General features: G+C 39.2%; 1 long non-coding RNA gene across 1 annotated transcript; it reads left to right on the forward strand.

Moving 5' to 3' along the window:
- Nucleotides 1-411: 411 nt before the first annotated feature.
- Nucleotides 412-4233, forward strand: LOC136829671 (uncharacterized). The gene is made up of 2 exons (XR_010850437.1): nt 412-717; nt 3321-4233. It is a non-coding gene; the product is annotated as an uncharacterized lncRNA (long non-coding RNA).
- The last annotated feature ends 4719 nt before the right edge of the window (nt 4234-8952 follow it).

Below are 8952 nucleotides of genomic sequence, written 5' to 3' on the forward strand. Positions count from 1 at the left end.
TTGTTGTTTCTCCCCATCGTTTTCTTTGTGGATTACATTGATATATATATATATATATATATATATATATATATATATATATATATATATATATATATATATATATATTGTATATATATATACAGTATATATATAGGTGTGTGTAATTGCATGTAAATTATTCGTGACTTAACGTAGTATTTTGCTTTGCTTTGCTTTGCTTTGCTCAGTCACGGAAAGCTGAATTATGGTTTTTTTTTTTCAACCAGCACGGGTTTTTCTGTATTTAAGTGGTACCTCGCCCATGGGTGTTGTTTTTTTTATCTTCTTGTTTTGGTCGTTGGACGGCTCGTTGTCTGCCGTCGCTTGTTATCTAGTTCCCGCATTCATTGTGGGAACCTTTTGAGTATTCGGGAGTGTGCTCGACACTCTTGTATTGGAAGGACGACTCTTGACATACGGCTTTACGTTGGCTATGGGAGAGAGAGAGAGGTCACGGCCTTGGACTACTTTTGGGAGGCCTTGGTGCTTGCCGTGATCCTTTACCTACGGAGGAGTTTCCTTCTGTTGGACCCGTGCAGTGGGTTACGATTCCGTGATTCCCTCCCGGAGTTCTCCGCTGTTTTTCGCCTGTTTTACCCGATGTCTGCGGGTGTGATTTTGGGCTCCGCGCCTGCCACTTCTGCCCTGCTTTGCCCTTCAGAGTCGTGACAAGGCTTGCTCTGAACATCTCTCCTGGTAAGGGTATATGTGTCATTCATTCTTCCTGGGACGTCACTGACGCGTGTCATTGACATCTTACCAGTGTGTTACCTGCGTGTCTCCTGGACAGCCTTATTGCTCTAGCTTCAACGTCACCATATTAACATATTTGTGTATTTTTGCTGGAGAAAAAGTTCTTTATAAAGTGTAAATATCTTGTCTTTCGGTATCTGGTTGTTCATGGTAGAAATAGGTTTAAGGTTCTCTTCCTCCTGATTCGCTGTCATGTGTTTGATACCATTTACGTAGTTGTAAGACTCATTCTCACCTCTCCTAATTTCTTTCCCTAATACTTGATGAGCGATAGTTAGGTAGGCGAATGACAGGTGTGTTTGGATGATGTTATTGAATGAGTTTATATTCCTAAATATTCAGCTTTTCGTTCTTTTGTAATGAATAATTGTTTGGTTATTGGGACGCTTCTTTAACCGTCTTTAAGTATTCCTTATTTGTCATTGGTACTTTTTGTGGTCCAGCCCTTTGGAATATAAGTCCACTGTGGCCCAGATCAGGACAGGTGAAAAAATCTTGGTCTAATTAATAACTTAGTATTGTAATGGCCGGAGGTGGTCGTTGCAATGTGTGTGTGTGTGTGTGTGTGTGTTTGAAGAATCACTGGATTGATACCACAGAATAAAGGTTCGTGTTAATGACGAATGGAAATGGAAATCTCTGCTCTTTGGAAAAGGGTAACAATGTAGCTACTAAATTGTATTACATGGGATTATGTGTAGAAGTGTGAAACAGTAACTTGTATAAGTTTTACTGCTCAAGGAGTTCATCCACTACTGATGCGTTAAAAGTTGTAATGAGGTAGTGACCAACGAGTAGGCTAAAAGCCCCCAGATCCCCTCGCTTTACTTCCTGTCCCAAAACCCCTCGCCTTACACCCTGTCAACCCCAACCCGCCCTCCTCCTGTCAACCCCAACCCGCCCACCACCTGTCAACTTAGCTTTATTAACCTAACTTACCCTACGTTAACCTATACATCAATGGATTATACATATACAGAAGGTAGAAGAAGAATTGACAGTAACATCTAGAAGGGAAGGACACAATACTTGAGAGAGAGAGAGAGAGACTGACGGTCTGACACCTCCACTCCCGTGTAAACATCGGACACATTATCAGCGTCATTGTCATTAAATGCCTTAAATTGTGTCCTCCAAATGTTATTACCTGGTCCAGCTACCGTTAACTAGACGGATGTGTGATGGTGATGGTTTAGCACACACGACCCATCGCCCGTAACGAGGGCGGTTTTGCCATTTTCCAGCTTACAAGTGACACCTGGAGGACGTCTTTCTACGCCCTCAGTTAGTTTCTCCCAATGTGAGGCTGTCTGTCATTAGCTGACCGGGTATGTATTCTCTCCCTCTTCCCTCCAAGGTAGTGGCTACGCTGGCCTTGACTCACTGAGGATGGGTTTACGGAAAAACAGGTCGTAGGAAATCGAAATTATGTGACCAACCGATGGCATGGCGGAAAGAGACTGGTAGGTCGGGTGGGGTGAGGTGGGTGGGTGGGGCAATGTCGTCATAAGCAGTGAAGTGAGATTGGAACGAGGCATACTCTGTATAAGTTCTAACAGTAATGCATTGCATACCTGTAATATTTCCATTTTCTGGCTGTTACTTCAATGAAAGATTCTACCTCCTCCGAATTTTCAGTGATTTACAATTCTGATTCTCCTGCTTGGTTTTCTTTATCTCCAGATGCTTCATTATCGGGTCTTCCCAATGCGGAGGAAACTAAATCCGGTTGTATCTGTCTTTTGTACTCATAAACCGTCAGTTTTAGAAGACGTAGCAAATTACGCGAAACAAAGCAACATTCAATGATTAATTCTGATTCCCTCCATACCATAGGACCTCATTCTTTTTGTATGACTGAGAGGCGAGTCACTGGAACCTTTAGCATTTCGAATGGAGCTTTTATCGCATCTTTGGTTGGTCAGAGGAAAAATGAAAGCACCCGTGCGTCAACTCCGCTGTCTAGTGTGACCTTAATGTTTTTTTCATCTCCTTTCTATCTCTTCCACTACTTAGTCTTCTTTTGAACTCATGTTTAAACATATGTTATTTTAAGTTTTCCTAAGTATCTCTGTCAAAGAGTCTCTGTCAGTATTCGCAATAAGAAAAAAACTGGAAACAGGATTAAACAATGAAAGTGCGCAAACGGAAATAACGTACCTCGCGTTGAAGAGAGATTTATGTCATATAAAAAGACAAACGGTGCGTGTAATAAAGACAAACGGTGCGTGTAATAGTCACTTCAATTCCGTCACGCGGAACTTATTATACGATAAAGGGATCTGAGAGAGAGAGAGAGAGAGAGAGAGAGAGAGAGAGAGAGAGAGAGAGAGAGAGAGAGAGACTATGGTATATTAATTTCCTTGGACTGATCTTTTTCTCTGCGGGTACTTACCCATTAACTGGCCAGGGGTAGATGTGGACGCACCTGTAATATTTCTATTTTCCAGGTATTACTTCGATGGATATATAAAGATTCTGGCACCCTCCAAATTTTTGGTGTTTAGTATTCTAATTTTCCTGCCTGTTCTTTCATTTTTTTCCAGACTTCATTATCGGGTCTTCCGACTGTATCTGCCGAAGAGACGTTTGTTGAAGAGGAAATAAAGATCCCAACTTCTGTGAAAGAAAAAATTGCAGAGAAGAAACAAATGACGATGAATTCATTGTCGAAAGCCGTGATGTCAGTCAATTCAAAAGAGTGGACATCGTCGAAGCGGCATCCCCAGAAAGAAGGAAAATCTGTCAGACGATGTCAGTAGATCGGAGAGTAATGGTCACAATACGTAGTAAGACATTGTCAGGGGACCCCTCTTGATAAAATCAACAAATACGTAGATTCTCAGTGTCAGAATAATACGTGTATCGATTCTCGCGATAAAAAGTTATTTTCCGGGAAAGAAAGTGAGATGTATCGTTTCTCGAACAGAGTGTGACAGAAGTAGCTATTTTCAAAAGCTGAATGATGGAGGCGCGATTTCTCGGGACGTGAATTCCCAGGAAGTGACGATGACCGAGAAATGGGAGCAAAGTCGGGTTCAGAATGACTTCCAAGAAATCGCCCTGAAAGATTCTTCCGAAGGAGGTTCGTCTCCTCAAGAAGCGAGTCGACCCCACCTTGAGGAAAACCACCTCATCACCAAACTCCGGAAAGACAGAAATGCCGTGAACTGCCCAGAGGAGTGCCCCGCCCCATGTGTTATACAGCGTTTGTGTCAATCTTAAAACTTTTTACATGACATAACATTGCTTAGGCTGTGGTCTGTGTATCACTATAAAATTCGAGGACTGCAATGAGCCATTTGATAATAAAAGAACCATTAAACTAACTTGTCCGAAGAGGGAAACTGGTCCGTGTGCCACCAATAAACTAAAGCTCAAAGTAAAAGTGTGCATTGTACATGAAATGAGCAGACTAGTTTTTGTAATACATAACCTTAACTTTATTTTGGGCGTACCTAAAGAGCTGTGTAAGGCAAAGGTAATATGGACAACTCACATGTTCATTATTCAAAAGCAGTTGTACCAGAAGAATTGCCTATATTGTATTATCGTTTTTCGTGTATATTATAAATTTATGAATAATAAAGGGTACACTGAGATATATCTTTCTCTCCAAATGCCCGAGTTTGAGCGTGAGGTACAGTAGCCGACAAATTACAGATTTTATTAAATTAACTAGACTTCGGCCTTCGAGGAGAAAAACTAAAAGACCGGACATCGAGTAAAGATGCTGAGTCGTCGTCATGGTGGGTTTCAGCAGCACCAGCTGGGGACAAAAACTCTCTCTCTCTCTCTCTCTCTCTCTCTCTCTCTCTCCTTCGAACTAGCTAAGGTTTTTAAATCAAATCCTAATCTACAAAAATAGAATTTATTTGGCAAAGTTAAAATGATACTAAATGGAATTAAGCAAAGGAACGGGTTATCAAACCCTAATTTCAAACAGAATAAAAATGAAAGGGGGAACTCAAAGTTACGTTCCCCATCACCGTTACTAATTATATTATTCCAACCCCACCGTGTCTAACAGTCAGTTATGACAGATGTCAGACAGTCTTTAGACTGTCTCCCATGATTGTGGCTTTTAACCACGAAACATCTGTCAAAGAAATGAGCACTTTGCCCCCATTTTCTTTTTGTTCTATTACAATCCCCACAACACTGGAACAAGTCATTCATCAGAGAAAACGGAAATAGAAAATATTTTGAAACAATTGGAATAGTAAAATACACGTTTAGTCAAATAGGGAAAAACCCACAAAAATAAAATATACACCTGGGCATAATAAGAAAACTCTACAATAATAAATGATCGTAAAATTGTAAGATGTACACCTGGTCATTAAAATGCCAGTCAGCGTACCTCTTCAACGGTAACCAAAGGCCCACAAGAAGTGCGTCTCTCACAGAAGGCTGTTCCCGCCTTTATGAATCACATTTCCAAAAAGTTCACAATCGTTGATTCATCAGCCCCTCCCATTCGATTACCGGTCGACACTTCCCAGAAGCTTCTAGAAGCTCCGTGCTGATGTCGCATCGGAGCACCTGATCTGTTGTCAGGACGTTCGAACAAACCGACACCACTAGTTTTTGAGCGAGAACGCAAGATTGGCACAAAGACAGGGCCGAGCTCAAGCCCTTTCAATTACTCGTCCTTTGTGACATATCTCTTTCTAATTTATATCTATCTATATCTGTATCTAAAGGACCCTTTCACTTGTAAACTAAACGTCCAGTAGATCGGCGCACCCAGATTCCAGATGGGATTATAAAGGTTTATTTTGACCACAAGGAGTTCCCCATTCCTAATCTGCGTCACTATTCCCCGGACTCCTGCTGTCATCGTCGTCGTATCTTTAGTCCTCTTTGCTCTACAGTTCATAACGCGCGAACTGTTTATTTGCATGTTTCTTCATTTCGATATGTTCAGTATGGATTATTAACCATTGTATGATTTTATATATATATATATATATATATATATATATATATATATATATATATATACACACACACGCACATGTATGTCTGTGTGCATGCGCGCGCGCGCTTTCTCTTGCGTATGTGGGTGGCTGAGTGAATGTGTGTGGGCGTGTACGTATCTGTAGGCATAAAGACAGCATGAAGTGGATTGCATGTCGCAGTGGATTAGAAAACCGTTCAGCTTTTCATTGTGATGAATCGATAACAAAGTCTCGCAGTATTTATTTCCAGACCTTTGTGCTACGTTTTACGTTATATACACAAGGTCAAGGTCACTGCCAAAACAATCCCCACCCAAATACTTCAGAAGAAACCAATCAATTTATTAGACCCATAAGAACAAGAAACAGTGAAAAACTAATGTAATATCGTTACACCGCGTAAAAACATTATATGACTATATTGTACATAATTAACCACCCCTTAAGTGACTAAGCATTGCAAATATAAATAAAAACCCCAAATCCCTCCCCACCCACATTCCCATCCTCTCAGAGCTATAAATGGGATACTGATTATTACTGTATTTTAGCCCTTGCTTGACAAAGAATGTGACAGGCGAAACGGACCGTAGCAAATGGAATAAATGGAAACCGTACTTATGTGTCCTTATCCAGTACACACACACACACACATATATATATATATATATATATATATATATATATATATATATATATATGTATATATATATATATATATATATATATATATATATATATATATATATATATAATGTATGTATGTATATCACAAAATCCTCTTGGTTACACTGAAGTACACAAAGGATGTTTGGCTTCCTGTTCGCCACCTTTTGTTTACTGCCGTTTCTCTGATAAACAGCAATTTGTCTTTTATAACTGGGCTATGTGGTAGTAACATTATTTGTTACTGAAGCAGTTATAGTTGCCCCAAGTGCACACTGCCGTTGCAACAGTTCGGACATAAATAATGTACCAATAATAGCTTTGGCTTGGGAATCAGCACATTGCTGTTTAATTCAAAAGTCACATGATACAAAAGGCGGTGATACGAATTTGCGGGTTTTTATTTCAGTTCAATACAGGATGAGGAAGTGACGATAACTGCTCAAGTAGGAAAGGAAACAAAGCCTGTGCTCGTTTCCAGGGCCTGTACTTGAATTTTTATTGTAAGTGAAACGAATTGTAGTTGTGATGATTCTAAGTAATTTTCATTTGCGGTTACTTCTCATGTCACCCCATTCCACCCACCCCCCTTTTGGTGCCAGTGATGTTTTACCCCCACAGTATTTTTTCCCAGACAGTAAGTCATATGTATACCAAGTTTGGTTGAAATTGCTTAATGCGTTTCAGAGTTATGCTGGAACACACAAACATACACATACACACACACACACACATCGAGAATTTTGAGAAAAGATGGGAAAAGGTGAATATGGGGTACATAGGGAAATACGAGAGAACTGAGAATTATGCAAAGTTAAGAAGAAATGAAAAAGATAGTGAAAAAACATTCTTCAAAATTTGAGTCTGACATTCTCTCAGGTTTACTCTGCTCATCTTAAACCGTTTACATATAAGAGTAAGAGAGGAGGAAAACAAGGAAAATGATCAATTTGATCATATCTACTGTCAAATGAGGTGAAACCTTGTCTCATTTTACTGTGGATATGATAAACCTAATAATTTTCCATGTTTTTTTCCACTCATGCTCTTGCCAATAAACTTTATTTAAAGCGTAGTAGAACAGAGAGAATTATGCAAAATGATAAAATGTTAAATACTGAATTTCCCTATATTTTTTCCCATTCTAATTTTTAAATCATTGAGGATGAGCCCCAAAAAATGTATGACTTTTCGTATCCTTCTTGACGCTAGGTGAGGTGACAAAGCCTGGTTTCGCGTTGTAGAAAAACCCAATAATCGATGTCTTCTTCACAATATGCCTCTTAGTGAATGGCAGTCTTTATTTACTTTGCATAATTTGGGAACGCTCAATATCCTTTCTACATCTCATACTTAGGATAAATAGACGTGTCACTTTACAAGGACTGAGTTAAATTATTCACGAAAGCCATAAATAAACATAGGTAAATGAAACTCTGGGAACAAAATGTATTATATTACGAAAAACTCCTTTAGACATCCATCTCATTATTTAAACTTTTCGACGCCTGGAAACTCTTTATGTGATTCAGTCGTCAAAAGCCTCAAGTACGGCCTTCAGTTTCACATTTCCAGCAATGTATCACTGTCTACTATTCCCCGTAGGGGGTTAGTACCGTCAGTGCACCTCATTACTTAAGGTCTTTGCAGCGTAATGCCTTCGGTCCCTAGCTGCAACACTTTCCGTTCATTTTACTGTACCTCCTTCCATATTGTCTTTCTTCCATCTTACTTTCCACCCTCTCTTAACAATTGATTCATAGTGCAACTGCAAGGTTTTCCTCCTGTTACACCTTTCAAACCTTCAATTGTCAATTTCCGTTTCAGCGGTAAATGACCTCATAGGTCCCAGTGCTTGGCATTTGGACTAAATTCTTATTTATTCAGTTCAGTTCATTGTCTACTCTTGGTCTTTTTGGATTCACCCGTTAATCAGAACACATAGATAGCCTGGATGACTGACACAACCCCGTCTCCTCAGGGTGTGTCCTCGCTACGTATAAACATGTCACAAATACATGTCGAGAACTTATTCCATACATATCACAAACAGGTTGAATACTAGTCAGTGACTTATTGATAGTTCTGACCAGTGCTTCTTATGCATATCTAGCATTTGGCAAAGTTTGTTTTCCGCCTACGATTGTTGACTTGTTTACAGACTGTTTGTGATATGTATGCGACAAGTTGCCGACATGTTTTTATGACATGTTTTACTATAGTATTAATGGATTCCAGCTGAAGCTTTGCCATATTTTCTCTGGATTTGTTACGACTATCGTTATGGATATTTTCTTCGCTCATTTTCCTTCATAATTAAGCAAAATTTAGATGGCCCTAACCCATATTCATTCTGTTAATTACCATAATTAAAAAACGGATACTTTCACAACAGAACCAAGTCTATATATATATATATATATATATATATATATATATATATATATATATATATATATATATATACTGTATATATATACTTTCTCTTTTCAGTATGACGCACCTAGCCCCTTTTACGTACCTTTTGATACCTCTCTATCGGTAAACA

This window comes from Macrobrachium rosenbergii, chromosome 45 (genome assembly GCF_040412425.1).
Source record: "Macrobrachium rosenbergii isolate ZJJX-2024 chromosome 45, ASM4041242v1, whole genome shotgun sequence".
NCBI classification, from domain to species: Eukaryota; Metazoa; Arthropoda; class Malacostraca; order Decapoda; family Palaemonidae; genus Macrobrachium; species Macrobrachium rosenbergii.